A 21,872-nucleotide genomic window follows, 5' to 3' on the forward strand; every position below is an offset into this window, starting at 1 on the left:
CAAATGCTATTCCTTATTCATAAAAAACAAAGGAGTGAATAAAATTAAGTCGTACGGTATTATTCGAAAAGGCATGCACATTAGCTTATGTTGGTATACAAGATCCAACATAAACATACTCTATAACCTTTGTGTATCACATATTGAGATAATGATTATATTACTAGTCCACTTCATCTTGATTAAGTGCATTCATATATAGATCAACAAGAAAACTCCCATAGTGTAGAAATTATGGCATAGATCTGAAACTGCTCATGAAATTTACTAAAACACAAGACTCGATCCTACTCTACTACTCTACAAAATTCAATTCACAATTGAGAACAGAAATCATAAACATGCAAGAATAAATATCACACATGCACAAATATTTATCTCGGGGAAAGAAACTTGTCAAAACCCCTTCCTATACGTATTACATTAATCAAATAATAGAGATGTAACACATATGCATGCTCAAGCCTAAGCACAATCTGCAATTGTAGAGTCTATCTCTCTACCTGACTCACTGACCCTAGCCAACACTTAGCCAAATTTCAAGCCCTCCAAGCTTATATTTCCTTGCACTTTTCCTTGAGGAATTATCCCCCTATTAATTAGGAAAATCCTCAATTTTAATTGTGCAATTCCTCTAGGCTCATCCTTTGACTGCATGTACCACCTGTACACATTGGAATAGCCTACAACTGATAGTACATTGCCTTGGAATCTCCATCTCAACTGGGTAACTCGAATTCTCTACATGCTACAATAATTTTAGCTTGATTAATTAGTTAACCTGTTGATCACTAAGTGTGGTTGAAGTCACACTTCCACAACTGATCCTCCACTAGTTCGTCCAACAGTTAGAACTAGTTTAACTAACAATAACTCAATTTAATTGAATCAGATTGCTACAAATTAGCAATAAATCATGTTGAGAAGGACTCAAGATTCCCCAACTCGAATTAACTGAGTTAACTGGGTGACAAGTTAACTACCTCCAAGTTTATGCTGAAATGGAAATTCAAATTTTCTCTAGTTTGACCAAGGCAAGGTCAAACTGAGATTTTCTTGTTGCATTTTCAACACTCCCTCTCGGAAAGAAAGGGATTATTTGTCATCCTTATCTTGCCTATATGGAACTCAAATTTTACTCTTGAAAAATCATTTTCCAAAATATATGCATATTTTTCCTATGTTGGAATATATTCCAACAACATTATCCGCCTCAACATGCAATGTTGTAGATGGTGACACCAGATATCAACATGCTTAGATCAATCATGAAATACAGGATTTTTAAAGAGCTTGATGCATTTATGATTATTAAATTATATCATAGTTGGATCCATCATCTGACCAAACAGTTCCACAAGAATATTTCTCATCCATATTGCCTCACATTATGCTTCACTGGTAGCCATGTATTATGCTTCTACTAAGCTAAGTGCCATAGATCGTTGATTCCTACTGTACCAAGAAACAACTACAGAACCAACACTAAAAATTCCTCTTGATGTACTTCTGGTCTGATGGACTCCCCGCCCAATCTGCATTTTTGAATCCACATAGCTTCACTCCCTCTACCCATCTATACCATAGTCCAAATTGGGTAGTGCCTCTGAGGTACCGTAGAACATGCTTAGTTGCCTTCCAAAATAATTTGGTTGGCCTAACCATAGCTTGACTAAGTTGGTTGACTGCATAGCACGTATCTAGTCGTGTGTCCACAAGATACATTAGTGAACCCATGAGCTGTCGATAAATGGTTGTCTCCACTTCCTCACTTGAAGTGGAATCCTCTTTTCTCCAACTAGTTGCTAGAGGAGACTCCATGGGATTTCTACTCTCCATACAAAACTTATTCAATATCTCACTTGCATACTTTCCTTGAGAAACAAATAGTTCCCCATCTCCTTTCCATACTTCCAAACTGAGGAAGTAGTGCATGAGTCCCATGTCCTTCATTTCAAATTCTATTGCAAGGTCCTCCTTACAAGATCTGATCAACTTCTCATCATTGGTTAAAATTGAATCGTCAACATATAAGACAATATTAAAAAAATTACCTTCTACCACAATATGATAAAGGTTTTCATCCTCTTCACTTTTGGTGAAGCCTAACCTAGTTGTTGATCTTGCTAGTTGTCAATCCTCTTATACCATGCACGGGGTGCTTTCTTGAGACCATACAACACTCGCTTGATTCTACACACATGCGACTCTTGATCAAAGGTCTCAAAACCTTCTGGTTTCTCGATGTACACCTCCTCCTCAATAACTCCATTGGAGAATGTTGTTTTTACATCCATCTAGTGGATCTTACACCTCATCTGCTCATCCATTGCAATAATTGATCTAATGGATGAGTACCTTGCTAAAGGAGAAAATTTCTCCCCATAGTCAATTCCACTAACTTGAGATAATCCCTTGGCCACAAATCTAACCTTATACATCTCTATGCTTTCGCCTGTTGCATGATTAACCTTGAAGATCCATCTCGAACCCACAACTAATTTATATATTGGTCTTGGGACCACTCCCAAACATTTTTCTTTACAATGGACTTATATTCCTCCAGCATTGCATCGACCCATATAGGTTTCTATACTCCTTCCTAGAAATAAGATGGCTCTATCTCTACAAGATCAGTCATTAGAGCCATGTAGCAATTGTACCAATTAGGTGACCTTCTCTGCCTATTCTATGATGTGGGTGTTCCCTCATTCTCTCTAGCATCATGCAATAATATTTTAACTTTCCTGGTTCTTTTCATTCCTTCTTTGGATAGTTATGCTTGAGTGGCTGTCTCCACTCTCTGCTCCTCAATTTGTGTCTCCTCCATAACTTCCTGAGGTTCTTCCTTTGGAGCTAGAATCTCCTGATCTAGCTACAACTGAAGCTCCCTCTAAGGAGAGCATCTCATTGCATTCTCCTCATCAAACTTTACATCCCTTCGCACAATTGTCATTCTGAGGGATGGAAAGTACACATGGTAGTTGTGAGGAGTTTCTGTGTAACCCAAAAATACCCCCAAATATTTTATCGACTCAAGCTTCTTCCTTGATTCTTTGGAGACATGGAAGTAAACAAAGGCTCCAAAAATCCTGAAGTGTAAAACATTCAGTTTCCTCCCCAATAAAGCTTCCTCCGGTGTACTCATGCCAAGAATCCAATGAGGACTCATATTCTACAAATAGATTACTGCTTTGCATGCTTCAACCCATAAATGTAAAGGTAGGCCTTGGTCATGTAACATATCCCACAATGCTACAGTTCTTCCTCTCAACCACCCAATTCTACTATGGGTTGTGGGGTGCTTCCAACTCCCATTGAATGCCTTCTTTTGCACATAAATTTTTAAACTCATTCAACACAGACTTAGCTCCATTATCGCTCTCGAGAGCCTTCACCTTCTTATCGATTTATTTCTCAACCAGTGCCTTGAATTCATTGAACTTGGAGAATGTCTCATATTTCTTCCTCATGAAGAAGATCCAACAATTCTATGAGAATTCATCTACAAATATAACATAATATCTGTGCCTAGCAGTGGAGGCTATAAAAAATGGTCCATAGACATCAGATTGGATCCTTTCAAAGACTGCATGTGCTTTGCTATCCCAATCATGGAATGTGGCTTTTCTGTACTTCCCCAAGGTACACCATTTGCATGTATCATGTTGCCCAAGTTCTCCTATGCAGAGGCCTATGGTTATCTGTTGCATAATATTCAGGGTGCCATGATGCAAATTTCCAAGTCTTATGTGCAAAATTTCACTGACATTGCGACTCTGCACCTTCTCTGACTCTGTGCTTAATGCAGTGTAGTCTTCCACATCTATCTTATACAGTTTCTTCAGACAAACCTTGATTTTCTTTACCTGTCTTGTGGCTGTGTTTCTTAGGTTTGTTGAAGATCACACCGTAACCCCGTACTTCTAAAAATGCAACGAAGATGATATTTTTCTTTAGGTCTGGAACAAACATGACATCCTTGAGTCTGAGAGGGGAGTTTAACTCCCTCTGAAAGTTGACTATATCAATATCAGTTGCTTTGTACCTTTCATCATCTCCCATCTCGATGTGCATTTGTAGATCTTTCTCCTCTAGGTCATTGAAAAATTATCTATTCCCCATCATGTGGAATGAGGCACCATTGTCTGTTGGCATTATGATTCTGGTATGGCTCTATGAAACAGATGTTGTACTTGATGGCAACACCCTCAAGTGGCAATGCTCTGATCATGCTCTCAAAATGTTGGAAATTAAGAGGTACGCAGGAGAATAGTTCAAAAGGTGCGTACCCGCAGGTACGCCATGAAGGGACTGCGGCCACACATGCAGGTCACCCCTTCAGAAGGTGCGTACCCCCAGTTCACTTACTTCAAGCCAGAGAAGCGCATTCACGTGGGGTTTCCTATGTTTGGCCTGTGGTATTTAGCCCGCCGTTCTTGATTCTATGGTTTTGGCCCGTGGTATAGGATCTATTTTAGCCCCGGTTTGGATCCCTTGTATTGATTATTGATGGTTTTTCCCCATGGTGTGAATAAGGGCTTGACTATAAATAGGGAAGGAGATCACTTGGCCAAAGTATCTTTTGCAAATCGAACATCTTAAGATCTGAAATATTGGGTTATTGTTTTAAAAGCTTGATCTATATAAAAGTGAAGTTGAAAGCGAATCTATGAAGGGTGATCTCTCGAGCGCATGATCAGATCTGAGCATCTGACTATCTGTGGCACACTGGGGGACTACCAATTCGGCCCTAATCAGAGGTACACAGGTGATTAACGGTGCAAGTGCGTGGGTACGCAGAGCAGAAGAAGGAGCAGTGTGTGGGTACGCAGAGCAAAAGAAGGCGCAGTGCGTGGGTACGCAGCGCGACAGAGGTTCAGGTGCGTAGGCACAGTGAAAGTATGCGGCGCTTCAGAAGCCGCAAGTGCGTAGGTACGCAGCGCGATAGCATCTGTGGGTGCGTGGCTACAGTAGAAGTACGCAGTGTTGGATACCTATACTAATAGGTTTCATATTTCATGATTGGCCAAAGAAAGTCCAAATATGCTCTGCTTTGAGTTCACAAAGATCCCATATTTCCTAGAAAGCAAGAGGTGGGTAAAGTGTTTCAAGTATTGAGGACCTTATTTCAATTTTGTGGATGATTCAACAGTCTAATCTGGATCATGCCATGTTTCAATTTTGAGCTATAGAATAGAGAAAGAAGTCTGTCCAAACTGCTTAATCTTGGCAGACAAGTAGTTTAGGTAGAGGAGTAAAGGTTCCCAACAGCTTAATCTGGGACCTTGGAAGAAATAAGATTAGAAGTAGATAGAAAAGAAAAAAGAAAAAGCCAAAGAAAAGAAAAGGCAAGTAAGGGTTTGCAAGTCCAAATGCACCCTCTATGGAGAAACAAAAAATGCTAGGAAAATAGCTGGGTAGGCAGTTGTGGTTGCAGAAAGGATATTTTCACCATTACTCATATATCAAGAGGTGTTTTGCCAAGGCAAAAATCTGTCAATGGACAAAGTGGTTAATTCCATCAAATTACAGCAAGGAGCATAACTAACCTCCCCCTTCCCCTCTATTCCATTGCTAACACTCCCTTTATTTAGCTGAGATTTATGAAGAGAGATCATGGTTTTATGGTGGTTCTAGTTCATTCAGAATCCACATTTCTTGTCTAAGATCTTTTCATTTTGATCTACTCTCAAAACCAAGTCAATTTCAGATAAACTCAGTAAAATCCCCTTCATTTGCTCCATTCATTCATATTAACCTCTAATTTTACTATATAGCTCCCCTATTTTACCCTTTCCCCTAATAATATTAACACTATGGTGTATAAAGCCCCAAATCTTATAAATACTCCCTCCCCTTGGCATTATAGCCATATGTTCTTCAAAAGGGACCAAAATGACCTCTGGTCACTTTGGTGAACCTGTCCCATCCCATTCCCCCTTGCTGCAAGTCAAACTGCTCCTCAAACCACCATTTGCATTGAAAAAACCTTATAAAACCTCTTTTGCCTATAAAAATCCTTTGCAAAAATTACCAAAGTCAAAAAACCCGCCTCTGGCGCATTTCCAAAGGGTTAGCGCGCAGTTTGATTTTATGAAAAAACATTGAAAAAACCAATAAAAAACCCTCTACCCAAAGTTTTCCGCCTGCATATAACCCGAGCATCTTCGCACTCCGCCCACCGTCGGATCAAGTCTCTGAGATCCGACGACCCACAGCAATATCGGAGTGGCCCCCACTGCCGTCCTTTACCGCCCGAGAAGGTGACGTTGCGTCACGTCAGTACCTCTCCACGCGTCAAGCGCTAAGGTATCTCGGAGCCGGGCCTGACAACTTCGGCGCCGTACCTAAACCGCCCCGAGAAACCGTAGCAGTTAACCTTAACCGTAACCGCTACGGTCCTAACCGCCAACTGTTTTCCGCCAACGAACCGCCACGTCACCCGATGACGTCAGCTGACGTCACCTCACCTTGACCCACCAATGACGTCATGCTGACGTCATCACTAAAAAGCGCCAAAATGGTAAAAAAGTCTATATTTACCCAAAAAACCGTGTTTTTCCCACTTTTCTCTCCTATCGCTATTGTTCTTTCTGCATGAACGTTTACGTTCGAAATTTCCGCCAACCTGCTGAGTCAACCCGGGCGACCTCCTCAGCATCAACCGTGCACACCTGCGCAACCTCTGTTCGTCAATTAACAGGTATTTACCATTGTTCTGCCCTCCATACGACTGTTGTTGAAATTTAAGTTGCTCAGAAGGCTTAAGACACCTTGAAACTACATTTACACCACCCATTTCCCTCTGCACGTCCACCATTGTAACTGTGAAGTCCAAAAAGCACCGGCCGAGCCTTAATACTTGTAATTTCGCTCAAAACCACTGTCCCTCTGCATTTCCCGGTAGATTTCTTGATAAATACAATTCACCCGCTGGAAGGGAACAGTTAGACCTTAGAGAAGCTCTGCTCCTAAAAACAAACAGTATTTCAATTGCTGTTGAGTAAATTCCCCTCTGGTATCCAAAATACAAACTGTTTTCACAGAGAATCACCTCTATTCTGTGTTGCTTCCATTTTGACTATTCACCTACAATTGTTGCACTTTGAAGAACTATGGAGACTCCTATTGCTCTAAATATCAAGCCCCTCAATGCTCCTCACCAGGAATTAGCATGGAAAGCCCTGGGAGACATGGATTACCAAATGCTGGACTGGTTCCCTATGGGAACCAAATACAATATCCAGATGATGAATGAGTTAAAAGCCCAGCACCTGAGTGGGGCAGACATCTTGGGAATTTGGGACTCAAATTTGCCCATCTACAACCTTCCCCAAGTAAATCCTATGCCAGAACTGATCTACAGCTGCCAGGAATGTTATGACCCAAACCAAAGAGCTGTCATCAGCCCCACATGCTCAATCCTGTTCCAGATTACCCCAGAGAGTATAAATGGAATGCTGCACTTCCAAACTGCCAAGCAATTGACCCCCCTCTTTATGCAGAATTTGATAAACAAAGGGACCAAGCTGTCAAATGACCAAATCATTAAAATCAATCAGTTGTTTGTAAGACCAGGCTCTGAATCAGTCAGAACCCCTCCTATTGGGTATCACTATTTGAATGAATTGGGCAGGATGTTAGTGGATTTAATCAGTTATGTCCTAGGATTCAGGGGAATGGAGGATGTGGATGATAGCCTAATCGCAATGCTGTCTATATTCTCTCCTGGTAAGCCCCCAGCTGTACATTATGACTATGCAACCTACATTGCAGATAAAATCCATGAGCAATTTATGAACTTGAAGAGGGAAAGACTATTCAGGTATACTTCATATATATACCATCTATTCTTGTTCTATCAGCCAGCCACCTTCTCTGTTCCTTTGAAGCCACTCAATGCCCAGGGAATTCCAAGGTCAGTTGTGTTCTGGACTTCTGTTTTTCATCATACCTCTGTATCACCTTACACATACACTGAGTTCATTGACTTATTCATCTATCCAGTCATGACAGTATTGCATGGTACTCCTCCTCCTAGACTAACTGATGACATGAGGAGAATTCTCCATTTGAATAAGTCCTACAGCATTGGTAGTTGGTACTTCTACCAAAACCACACAGTCATCAGGATATATGGCTGTGAGTTGAACCCATTTAGGTTGCCAAGGTATGTCCCCATGAGGCTTTTTGCCTTGGAATATTTCAGACAGTTTGGGAACTCAGACTATCTTCATTTTCAGAGCAACAACAAGAAGTCACAGTTGAAGGTAAGGAACCAGCTGGGTCCTTTCCTATATAACAGAAAAGAAGAGGGATGGAAAGAGGCAAACACTATCCTGGAAGGCCTCAGACTGCAAACCAGCTTTGAATGGATACCCTATGACCCCAATCATGCTATCTCCCTCAGGAGGATTAGATACAAATTGGGTAGCTATGCACACAAGAGACAACCCGAGATTGAACAGTATGCCAACGCATCAAATTGGGAAGAGGGTACCCTAGAGGAGGAAATTACTAATGAAGAGTTACTTGAGAGAGAGGCTAGAAATATGCAAAAGGAAGCTGACTTGGAAACTTGTGGACAGGTGCCCCTCTCCTACAAAAAGCAACTTGGAGCAGCTGCTACATCATCAACAGTACAACAGCAAACTGCCGAGAAAGCATCACAGACAGCAAGCAAGGATAAAGGGAAGCAGGTGGAACAGCCACCTCCATTGACAGAAGAACAAGTGGACACATTGCTACAGCAGCAAGAAGAGATGGAGCAGCAGGAACTTGGGCAGCAACAAGAAGAAGAACAGTTTAGTGAACAGCAGCCCTTGCAGCAAGAAAAAGTGATGAATGCTCCAAGCTCCACTGAGCAACAGGCTCAGACAGTGGTGCCTCCTAGGGCAGAAACTACTGTTGATACCTCAGTCCTCCAAACCCCACAAAAGGAGGACTTAACCAGGAAAAGGGATAGAGAGACTCCCCTGACTTCATCCATCAATCGGGGAGAGAAAAGACAAAGACTAAATGACTCTCAAGAGGATGACATAGCAGTGAGGCAAGCAATGGGCATGGGCCCACCCAGCGGAGAAGTTTCAGCCAGTTCATTTCAGCATGAATATGATAGAACTATAGGAGGAGAGGTCAGCTCCTCCAGCCAGCACAGAGAAGGACAGCCCAGCATCAAACAGCAATTTATTGACATTAAGAGGAGGAGTGATCCTATTAAAGTACAGCTGTACAATCATTTGCTGAACCTGGCTCCCACCAATCAGCAAAGACTCATGTCTGCCTTTGATGTAAGTGAAGGCAAGATGATCATGAGTCACTTCATGCCCACAACGCTGCATCCTCAAACTACCTCGGATTACCTAAGAACCAACATGGAGGTGCTGGCCAAAGACATACACCCTATGGATAAGATTGAATTACATAAACAAACTGGTGAAATGGTGTATGCCTCCTTGGCAGATGAAACGTTGGAGAACTACAAATTGAAGAGCAGCCTTGATAACACAGCATCTCAGCTGGAATTGGAGAGAGCATCATCACAAGCCAAGGACAATAGGATCAAGTCCTTGGAAGAAGTAATTATAGAAATAGGACATGATCCTAAAGATGTTAAGGGTATCCAAGAACTCTTGAAGCTAAGGGATGCAGACATGGCGGCCTTAAGAAAGAAAATCAAGCTCCCAGCTACCATCCATCCGCAAACAGACGAGGTTGCCCAGCAAAGGCAGGAAAAGGATGCTACAGACCTACTGATATCCCTGTACAAGGAGCTGGTTCGAACTCAAGACCAGCTAGGACAATCAGAAGCTGCAAAGGCAGCACTACAAACAGCAATGAAGCAAAGAGAAGAGGGCCAACCCTTCCAGCCTCCTCCTGTGATAATTAATCTTGAGGAAGTCCCTCCAACAACTACTCCTCCTCCTCAGCAAACGGGAACTACAGCACCATCTACAGCACCATCTACAGCAACAACTACACCAACACCAGGACAGACTCCCAGTCTGGATATGCAGAAGCTGCAAGCTGAGATCCAAGTTCTTGAATCTCAAATGAAAGAGCTTGATGAAGTCAAGAAATCTTTGGCCAAGGTGAATGAAAAATTTGACAAAAGCAACCAGAATGAAGCAGCAAAGGAGAGAGAGATAAAAGCTCTAAAAAAGAGAATAGCTGAACTAGAAAAAGAGCTTGCACTAGAAAAAGTAACAGCAGAATTGAAAGCAGTCCTCTGGGGCAACATTGGTCGATCCATCACCAATCAGTGGCAGTATATTGAGACTATGGATGAGCAAATAGCACTCATCACCAAGGCAAACAAGGAAATACACAGAGCCAGAGCAAGCCTTGGCCACAAGCCAGATGCTGCCAGCAGAATGATCAATGTTTTAAATAACAAAACTAGCTCTCAACTAGCTACCATGGGAATTACTAACAGGACTGAAACAATCTCAGTAGTTAAAAGAGTCCTGACACTAAGAAGTCTAGTTGGTACGCTGGAGAGGAGGACACAGGATATGCAGACCGAGATCAACAAGTTCCTGGACAGATTTGTGGCATTGCAGAACAGAGGCCTCCCCAGCATTTTAAGCAGTGTAGGAAGACTGCTCACCCTAGAAAATTACAACAAAAGGATTGATGCCCATGGAGTAGCACAGATTGCAAAACAGCCCAGTACCTCAACAGACACAGGGCCAGCATCAGGGCAGAATCTGTATGATAGGGTGGATAACTTGTTTTTTATCATGAATGAAATTGATCATCTGTTTGATACACCACCAAATTTCTTTAAGTATACTGAAGCAGATGAGACTATGGGGGCAATCATAAGACACCAATTGCCCACACAGGAAGAGTGGAGGAATTTGACACAGATAATTTTATCAGGCCAGAACCTGTAGCGTTAGTTTTCTCCAGTACATGAGCAGTCATGCGCAGGCACAATTTTGATGAATAAAATCTACAAGGAAGAGGCAGATGCTGAGCCAACTCAGCAGAGCTATTTACTCACCACAGCAGTAGTCACAATCACAGGTGACAACCCAAAATACAGCGTACAAGCCATAAAGTCGGGTTCTCCAGCATTTAATCAAAGTATCTCAACCGACTCAGCAGATCCCAAAGGCCAAAATATCTTCTGACAGAACATTAAGGCGCCTTTATTTTGTATTCAATGCTGTAATAAATTTCTGATAATAATATCTCAAAGTTGGTGAGAATATTAAGTCTGAGATAACTCAGGACTCAGATATTTTTGTAAAAACCGCAAGTATATATTCACCCCTGGCAGAAGCTCAGGGGGTTGTTGTTATTTTCCTTTTGGAAGTCTCACTTGCTGTAAAATTCTCAGAGAAGTAATGCAAAGGGAGAATGGAATTTCCGAAGCTTGGTGTATTTGATGCGTTGTGATGAATGGTGAATGTTGCAGGATTCCAGAATGTTTCATAAAACAATAAGTTTTCTTAAATCTCTGTGTTACATGTTTTCGAGTCTTTTGTTCTCTTTTATTGTCTAAATGTTTTAAACTTAATAGCAAAGTAGAAGAATAGTTCAGGATTTAATCACTGATTACCCTGAACTCAATCTGAGCTATTATCCATGTTTTCTTCAGATACAGTGAATGAAGTGTAATTCTTAATTGCTGCACTTTAAAAACTATATCTTTTACAGTGATAGACATCCCCAGGGATTCAAGTTTTGCTCCTGAGGCATCTATCTGTTTCTCATACCTAGTTTGGTGGAAATACTCGAATACTTTAGTGAAAATTCTTAATTGCTTTCACTGGTTTTTCACCTGTTTGTGTTATAAATCAAAATTTGTTCTATGAAGTATCCAAATGGCCCTACAAACTTCACCAGTTCACCTCAAGGTTTCTAGACACCTACAGCCATAGACTCCATTGCCCAATGATATTTGACTCTTTGAAAATTACATCATAAGACCTAAGAGAAACTCTTCAACCAAAACATAAACAAAACCTGTGCATAATAGCTAGCCTAAAACCCTATCATAAACAGTTACAAATCATAAAGAGAGAGCCCTCTCTGATCACAGTTTGGCTAGAAACAGTGATCCAAAGATTGGTTAGTGGTTACCCCGGCCGTATTCCCTTGGGAGTCATAGGGAACAACCTGGGTGTTAACACGCAGCGCGATAGCATCTGTGGGTGCGTGCCTACAGTAACAGTACGCGGCGTGATTGAAGAAACAGTGCGTGGGTACGCGGTGCAGCAGAAGGCTCTCTGCGGGTATACGCAGGGGAGCAGAAGGTGAAGTGCGGAGCCATGCAGGCCAGATAAAGAAAAACTGCGGATCTGTCTTAAGACTTTTGTTGGCTGAATTTTTCTGTTGATAGGGTGCTCTAGGTTTAGTTTACTGTTATTGTTGATCTGGTTACTGCAGTTGACTAGGCAATTTACTTGTACTTGATGATCTCTTGATGTTTATGGATCCAATTTGAAAATTTATGAAAAGTGGTCCTTGAAAGAAAAGAAGTAGGGGGTTGTAGCTCCCTTCCAGGAGAGACTGGAAAACGAGAGAGAGTTGTAACTCTCTGCAGGTTGCAGCCTGCGTACTGGTAAAGGACTGCACCAGTACAAAACCATTGTAAAAGGAGTTTCTAATTTGAGAGAAGATAGAGACATATTGCAGCAGGTGGTTTTCACCCACATTGGGTTTCCACCTTATATCTGGTGTTCTTTGGTGTGACTATCTGTTTTTCTTGTTCATGCTCATTACTTTATGGTACTGACATGCAAAAATAATTCAAAGTATAAATAAGGAAGATTTATTAAAAGAACTTGATAATACTGATTCACCCCCCCCTCAGTATTATTTCCAACATTGTCCAAGTACCACGCACTCCCCATCACTGTGCTCTCCATGCATGTGAAAAGAGTGAACCTACTCCTCCTCCTGAGGTATTATTTCTTGAATTTTTGTGTGGACACTTCATGGCATAGTGCCCAAATTCATGAAAATTGAAGAATTTTATTTTGGACAAGTCTGTCCTCTTACCCTCTTAACTATATTCTGTTTTGGATTTGTATTTCTTTTCTTTTCCCTTCTTCTCCTTTCTATCCAACCCATAATTTTCTTCATCCACACCCTTTGGTGAAGTCCCATCTCTGGTATTATGCCTTATCTCCTCCTATACCAAATCAAACCATCAGCTTTCCCAATTTTGTAGTTTCTCCCTCCTATTCACCAAATCTTGGTAGTTATTCCAGCTCTTGGGAAGGCCTAGAAGGGCTAGGCTTACCAAATCATCATCTGAGACTGTGACACCAACTCCTACAATTTCAACACGACATTATGTGAACCTTTTTAGATATTGTTGAATAGAGTCATTCTTCTCCATCTTGATATTTCAAAGTTTATCCTTAAGGACCAGTTTCCTATGGTCGCTACTATTCTGGAACAAATATAGCAATTCCTGCCACATTGCATAAGGAGTTTCTTTCCCATGGATATTGGAGAAAATGTGGTCTTGTACTCCCTCCAATATTATTCTCGTCACCTTGGCTACACACTTCTTCCATTCTGCTAGATTTTGGGTATCAGTTGGTCCTGTTTTTTGGATGTCATTATTAATAAATTCCTTTAATCCATTGTCTTCTAGCACTACCTCCATGGATTCCTTCCAAGCAATAAAATTTGAGATTCCCTCAAGGGCATACTTGATTCTTATTCATGTTAATAGGTGTTGGAAATCAGTCAACCAAGGGGTTCTATGTTAGTTCCCTATAATACTAGTGATTCCCCCATTACTATTATCATTGTAGCCCTTATTGTTATTGTTTTTCCGCTATTGTCCCCGTATGTTTATTATTGTGCCCCATAGAAGCCCACTATTGTTATTCTTATGCCCTTATATTATTATTGTTATGTCGTCTTTGATTATATTGTGACCCCTTAGACTCCTATATATAGAAAGGAGGTTTTGTCATTTGTATCATCCAAGAATTGTTCATTTGTGTAATGTAAAGGAGGTTTCCCCTTCAAATAGGCTTATTTTGAAGTCCTTGATTATATTTTCTTCTATTTTGTGAGCTGGTTACATAACATTTGGTATCAGAGTCTTTGGATTCTAGGGTTTCAATACTCCAAACAGGTCATCGTGGAATTTTCATTATAAATGTTTTTATAAGATGTTTTAGAAGCTAAAATTACAACCCCTTTGAGCCAAAGTATCGATGAAACTCAGGTCCGAATTTCAAATCTTTTCTCGATATATTTCCAGAGATAGGATCCAAGGAATTTAGGGATTTGTAGGATCCGAAATTATATCTCCAACAGGTGACTTGGGGAAAATCATCATAACTTTCTTTCTAAGCATCAAACTGAAATTTAGTAAAAAGTTACAAAAAGAGGACTTCCTTTAGTTTTCTATGTATCGATTTCAGGTCCTAATGTTGAAAAACTGACACGTGGCACTTCTTACATGTTCGGTATACTGAACCAGTCTATAATCAGGTCATAGTGGGAGCTTTGGCATAACTCTTCCTTGGAGAATATGACCAGACTTGCGGGGTTGAAAAGAGGACTCCGAGGGCTACCACAAGATGGCATTTTAGACCTTGGAGATCCGAAATTACAGAGATACAACAGATTCAATATTGAACTCCTACAAAGTGAAAAACGGTGTGTAGTTTTTTTTAAACTTTTGCATAAGTTTGGTTGAAAAATTAGCTTGAAGAAATTCAAAGGGAGCAATGAAGAATTATTATCATTAATTGATGCCACGAAGAAAGAAAATGGAAACACCTAGTAAGCCACCTAAAATATCTAGCATGACTCATGAAGAAGAGGAAGAAATGCAACATGACGTATCAAAATTATGAGGCCAAGTTCAACATTTTCACTCTCACAAAAAGTAACAGAAGCTAAGATGGATGGTTTAAAGAAAGGCATGGAATCTACGATGGATGACATGGAAGCTAAGATGGATGGTTTAAAGAAAGGCGTGGAAGCTAATATGGATGGTTTAAATAAAGGCGTGGAAGTTAAGATGGATGGTATAGAAGAAAAACTTAAAGGCAACATGGAAGATTTGAAGACAGATTTGACAAATTTGCTACAAGAAATTCTTACTAATGGAAAAAGGGTAGTAAAGGAAACTCATGATGAGAACAAAAGAAATGTTAATCATGATTTCATAGGCTCTAACATTGGATTGAAGACCCACCATGTTCCAAAGATCGATATGAATAAGTTTGATAGCAAGGATCCTGTAACATGGATACTTCAGATGGAGCAATATTTTGATCTCCATAATGTGCAAAACACACAAAATGTATGCATTACAACTTTATATTTGGATCCAAATCAGTTTGTATGGTGCCAATGGCTTTTCTCTTGTAAACAAAATGTCACTTGGGAAATTTTTACGGAAGAAATGATAGCACATTATGAGGATACAAAAAGAAACATATTTTTTAGCCAATTGATAAATCTCAAACAAAATGGTTCAATGATGGAGCACATCGAGAACTTCCAAAAATCAAATATAAGGGTAAAAGATATTCCATAGGCACATAGGATTGATGTGTTTATAGGGACTTTAAAGGATAACATCCAACATGAGGTTCGCCTTTGGGAACCTGATTCATTAGAGAAGGCATTCAGGTTGGCAAGACAAAATGAAAGAAAAATTATGGCAACAAGGCAGCCTACCACTCACAACTATAAAGATGGAAGTGTTGTTTCCCTTAGCCTTCCACAACCTACAAGGTTGACACCACAGCAATTGGAATAAAAAAAAAAAGGATTTGTTACAGTTGTGATAAAAAATACACTAAAAGTGATAAGTGTGCTGAGAAGAAATTATTTTACATAGATTGTGAAGAGGAGCAAGAAAAGGAACAAGAAACATCAAAAGAAGAGGATATACACCATGAACAAACCCTAGATAAAGAAGAAATGAATACGACCATATCTTGTAATGCATTGGCCGAAATTACCACTCCTCAAACTATCAAGATAGAAGGACATATCAAGAATAAAAGGTAATAGTGTTGATTGATTCAGGCAGTACCCATAATTTTATTGATTATAAGATAGAAAAGTAATGGAATTTCTTCCTATATCCAACAATAGAGTGTCAAGTGATGGTTGCAAGTGGAGGAACCATAAATTTCTCTGGAAAGTGCCATAATATCAAACTATCCACGGGAGAATATGTATTGAATAGCCCAATGCTTTCCATTCCAATGGGTCATGCTAATGATGTACTAGGATTCCAATGGATAAAATCCTTAGGTACAATAGCTTTTAATTTTCAAGAACTTTTCGTGAATTTTTTTTTCAGAAGGAAGGGAATTTGAATTAAGGGTATCGTAGGGAAACCATGAAAGATAATCAGCTCTAACGAAATGACTAAGATTCTAAAGAAAGAACAACGAGGCGTAATTGCACAATTATGTTCTCTAGAGGTTCCCACATCAAAATCATCTATTTCTCTAGATCTCCAAAAAGTCTTGGACAATGATTCCAAGGTATTTGAGACTCCCAAAGGCCTCCTACCAATTCGCAATCATGATCATGCTATTCATTTCATTCTAGGAAGTGTTCCTCCAAACATCAGGCCTTACATATATCCCTATGCCCAAAAGACTGAAAATGAATGTATGGTTGCAGAAATGTTAGAGGCTGCTATAATTCAACCTAGTAAAAGTTCTTTCTCTACTCCAGTAGTATTGCTACACAAGAAGGATGGATCATGGCACATGTGTCCGGATTATAGGGAGCTCAACAAGCTCAATATTAAAGATAAATTTCCCATTCCTTTCAATGATGAATTATTCGATCAATTTCATGGATCAATTTACTTCACCAAGTTGGAACTTCGTTCAAGATGTCATCAAATCAGAATGAAGACTAAAGACATTTCGAAAACAACATTTAGAACTCATGAGGGTCATTATGAGTATTTTGTCATGCCTTTTGGCCTTACCAATGCACCTTCTACATTTCAAGGTTTGATGAATTCCATTTTCAAACCCTTCCTTAGAAAAAAATTGTTAGTATTTTTTGATGATATACTAATCTACTGCAAGTCTTGGAAGGATCATGTTCAACATGTTGACAGGATGCTCAAACTATTGCAGGAGAAACAATTATATGCAAAAATATCCAAATGTTTCTTTGGAGTACAAGAGGTGGAATATCTGGGTCATATTGTATCTCATGAAGGTGTTAAGGTAGACCCTAGAAAAATTAAATCCATTAAGGAATGGAAAATACCCACATCCTTAAAGCATCTGCGAGGATTTATAGGGTTGACAGGGCATTATCACAACTTTGTTAAGAATCATGGGAGAATAGCAGCACCTATAACAACATTATTGAAGAAATATGCATTTTCATGGACTCCAGGAGCAACGAAAGCCTTTGAACATCTTAAAGAGGCAATGTGCCAAGCACTTGTCTTAGCTACACCAGACTTCACAAAACCTTTATTGTGGAATTTGATGCCTTGGGAAATGGAATTGGTGTTGTTTTAATGCAAGAATAAAGACCCATTTCTTTCGAAAGTTGTTGAATCAAAGGAAATTATTTACACAAAGCTATTTATGAGAAGGAGATGTTAGCAATACTACATGCACTTAAGAAATGGCGACCCTACTTAATGGGAAGACACTTCAAGGTAAAAATGGATCATGAGAGTATTAAATACTTTTTAGAACAAAGATTATCTTCAGAAGAGCAGAAAAATGGGTCACAAAGATGTTGGGTTATGACTTTGAAATCATCTACAAAAGGGAAGAAAATTGTTGTGGCAGATGCACTCTCAAGAAAGGATGAGGATGTGGAAGCATTACTTTGCGCCATTTCTATTATCCAACTAGATTGGATAAATGAAGCAAGGGATGAATGGAAGAATGACAAAGAAGTGTGAGCGCTCATTCAAAGTTACAACAAGATCCCAATACATCTGATACATTTAGCTAGAAAAATGATATGTTATGGTACAAAGATCGCTTATACCTATGTAAGAATTCCCAACTCAAACAAAAGATTCTTATGGAATTGCACACCTCTCCCTTAGGAGGGCACTCAAGATTTTTAAAAACTTACCAGATGGTTTAGAAGGAATTTTTTTGGGATGGCCTTAAATCAGATATTCAAAAGTTTGTGGTGGAATGTTTGGTTTGCCAACAAAATAAAGTTGAAACAATTAAGACCCCGGGTCTATTACAACCTTTATCCATTCCAAGCCAACATTGGGAGAAGGTTTCAATGGATTTACTCAGAGGTTTACCCAAGTTCGATGGAAAGAGTGTCATTATGGTGGTAGTTGACATACTTACCAAGTATGCACACTTTTGTGCATTATCTCATCCATTTAAAGCTAGTACAGTTTCTACTGCATTTATGGAAACAATTCAAAAGCTACATGGAAACCCAAAGATTATTTTAAGTGACAAAGGTCCCATTTTCACTGGAAATTTTTGGACAGAATTATTTTCTTATCTTGGTACTCAGTTAGCTCATAGCTCATCTTATCATCCTCAATATGATGGGAAAACTAAGATAGTAAACAAATGTTTGGAAGGATATCTTTGTTGCTTTGTATCAGATAATCAAACACAATGGGTCAAATGGTTGCCTCTGGCTGAATGGTGGTATAATACTTCCTTCCATACTGCAGCAAAAATGACCCCATTTATGGCACTTTATGGATATCATCCATCGTCCATCACATCATATTTAAGAGAAAATTCTAAGAGTCAAGTAGTGGAAGATCATATCGAGCATAAACAACAATTTCTCCAACTCTTAAAGGATAACCTCACTTTGGAGCAGAATAGAATGAAACAATAGGCAGATCAACATCACATCAAAATAATTTTTGATGTAGGTGACTAGGTATTCCTACGACTACAACCATATAAACAAATGTCCCTCAAGCAAGCTAAGAATAATAATAAATTATCACCAAAGTATTATGGTCCATACAAGGTGTTGCAAAATATTGGTACTATGGCATACAAATTGGAGCTTCCTGCAGCTTCCCAAGTGCACCCAATTTTCCATGTTTCATTCTTAAAGAAGGTTATAGGTGACAAGCTCCCAGTTCAAAAAATATTTCCAGAATTTTATGAGGAAGGAAAAATCATATTGGAACCTGAAGCAGTCACAGAAACAAGAATTCGACAGCTACGAAATCGATCAATTTCGGAGTATCTCATCAAGTAGAAGAACTTAACCACTAAATATTCCACATGGGAGGATGAGAATTTTATACATAAACATCTGGAACTACTCATGCATTGATGACAACACTTTTTTGAAGGAGAGGGGCATGTTAGGTCCCTATAATACTAGTGATTCCCCCATTACTATTGTCATTGTGTCCCTTATTTTTATTGTTGTGCCCCTATTGTCCCCATATTGTTATTATTGTCCCCCATAGAAGCCCACTATTGTTATTATTGTGCCCTTGTATTATTATTGTTATGTCGTCTTTGATTATATTGTGACCCCTTAGACTCCTATATATATAAAGGAGGTTTTGTGATTTGTATCATCCAAGAATTGTTCATTTGTGTAATGTAAATGAGGTTTCCCCCTCGAAGAGGCTGATTTTGAAGTCGTTGATCTATCTTTTCTTCTATTTTGTGATTTGGTTACATAATAGTCTCCCTGATGTGAAGTCACAATTAGACCTCACACTATTTAGAATAGGAGCCCCATCCATAGTATCGGCCCAGTTGTCATATATTCTTATAGATTTTCCTTGGCTTTAGCTATTAGCAAGAGAGATAAGTGTGTATGTTCATTTCCAAAAAGAAAGTAAGTGTGTTAGGTGAATGTTTGGTTGCAGGTGCATCAAGTTTTTTCTAATGTAAAGGGAGGAAAGGTGAGCCTCTAAGAGAGGTAATAATACCACCCTAGTAGATGTGCACACAAGTGAAAAGATAATTCCCTAACATCAAGTAGAATATTCCACATAGATGCGATGATTGTTACAACCATTACAACACATTTTCAATTAGATAAGGACTAAAATAACTGAAATAGTTCAACCACTTTAGTATAGGTGAAAGAAAACATGAATCATAAACATTCACAAAACATTATTAGAACAATTGAAGACATAATATTGATCACTCAGAATACATGAACAACATACTTTCCTCAATGTGACAACATTGCGACGACTTTCCCCAAGCGCGACACTAAAGGTACACTTTGCAATGACAGTGATGACACTTGTGTGACAGTACTTGAAACTTTGTAAATGAGTGAGAAACATGTATACATGATAATAACAACTCATTATCACAAATATTTCCCCTTGAAACAAGCCAAAACTCCACTTTACATGATAAGCGACAATTCCCACGCCAAAAGATGACACTTGTGATATGACAAGAAAAGTGTGAATGACACTTGCGATATGCGAATGACAGTGAAAAAAACACATGCTAGGATGAAGATAATATGAAAATGACACTAATTAATGTGAACAGAAACAAAAACGACAGTCGTAAGCATGAAAAAAACACGTTTGAAGATGAAAGTGAACAGAAGGTGACATTTGAATAAACTTATTGAAAATATAAGTATGATTGCAAAGAAAGTGAGGGACTATCAATGAAAGTGCACACTGAATACCAACATGGGTAAGCATTATACAAGAATTGTCTTAGTGGACTGTGCCACGCATATTCAAGCTTGCATGAAGGAATGCTTTCAAGAATGCACTACGAACTGAGCATGTGTGAGAAGGTGACTTTGACACTTACGATCAAGAAGCAAGCTCAAATACTTAACAAAGGATTGACCAACCAAGAAGTGACTATGGAACAACTGATCACAAGATCCAAAATAGGCTCCAAAATTCAAGTATTCACAAAATTTTGGAGGGTGTTTGTCGCATCCACAACTCTTGGCAACACACTGGTAGAAATACATCTTCTCTACCTCAGTAACTCTTTGTGCAGTGTCTATTTCTTTAGGACTTATTGATTCATCATTCAAATTACCCTGGCTTCCCCACTTACCTTGTGAATACACATAGTCCCCTCAGTCCTTTCTCGATTGTACATAAAAATAAGATCAGCGATATCACAATGTTTTGAATCAAGAAAGGATAGTATAGTTCGCGAGCTTTATATTTTCAGAGTATATTTTTTCATATTTGGTGTTGCTCCACTACCAGCAGGCCTGGACAGTACCTCGGTGGACTCATTATGGGAAGAAAAAAATTTCTTTTCTGCCAACGAGCCTGAACAGTACCCCAGTGGAGTTTCTTGCTTCTCCTCTCTCCACAGGAAGCCTTTCTCTCCTTTCACCTTTATTTATATATTTATATTGGACCATGCATAGGCACTTATTGATTTCATGGGCGAAAGCGGGATCCTGAATTATTTAGAGCAAGAGGTTGTTCCTTCAGAGAATCATATAAATACCTCTGATTTAGGTTTGCTCGTTTATATTTTTCCCCTTTTCCTCTTCTACTTAATTGGATAAGAATTAAAACACTGAACATAAGGAATCAAGTGAAGTTGTAAGGTTTACATAATAGATAGGGATATCATGGTTCAACACAAATCTTTCCTTATGCAAGGATCGTACTTTTCGTCAGAACATCATCAACCAAAAGGTGTAACCAATATGGAGAAGAAGGACTGAAGCTCTACTAAACGTTGCAATTTCACAAAGCTTTGTTCTATTTGGCCACATTGTCTTTCGAGGCCAAATGGGAAACCCTTCATGTAATGTCTTATTAAGAAAACAAAAAAGAAAATACATGACATAAAAAGAAATAATAACCAAACGACAAGCAAAAGGAAGCTTAAACCAAAGAATCATGCAGGACAAAAGTGAGAAAACACAGAAAGACTAAGGAGAATAAATGCATA

Source organism: Pinus tabuliformis, chromosome 5_1, assembly GCF_031772625.1.
Source record: "Pinus tabuliformis cultivar Carrire ecotype Pingquan chromosome 5_1, CPIR1, whole genome shotgun sequence".
NCBI lineage: Eukaryota > Viridiplantae > Streptophyta > Pinopsida > Pinales > Pinaceae > Pinus > Pinus tabuliformis.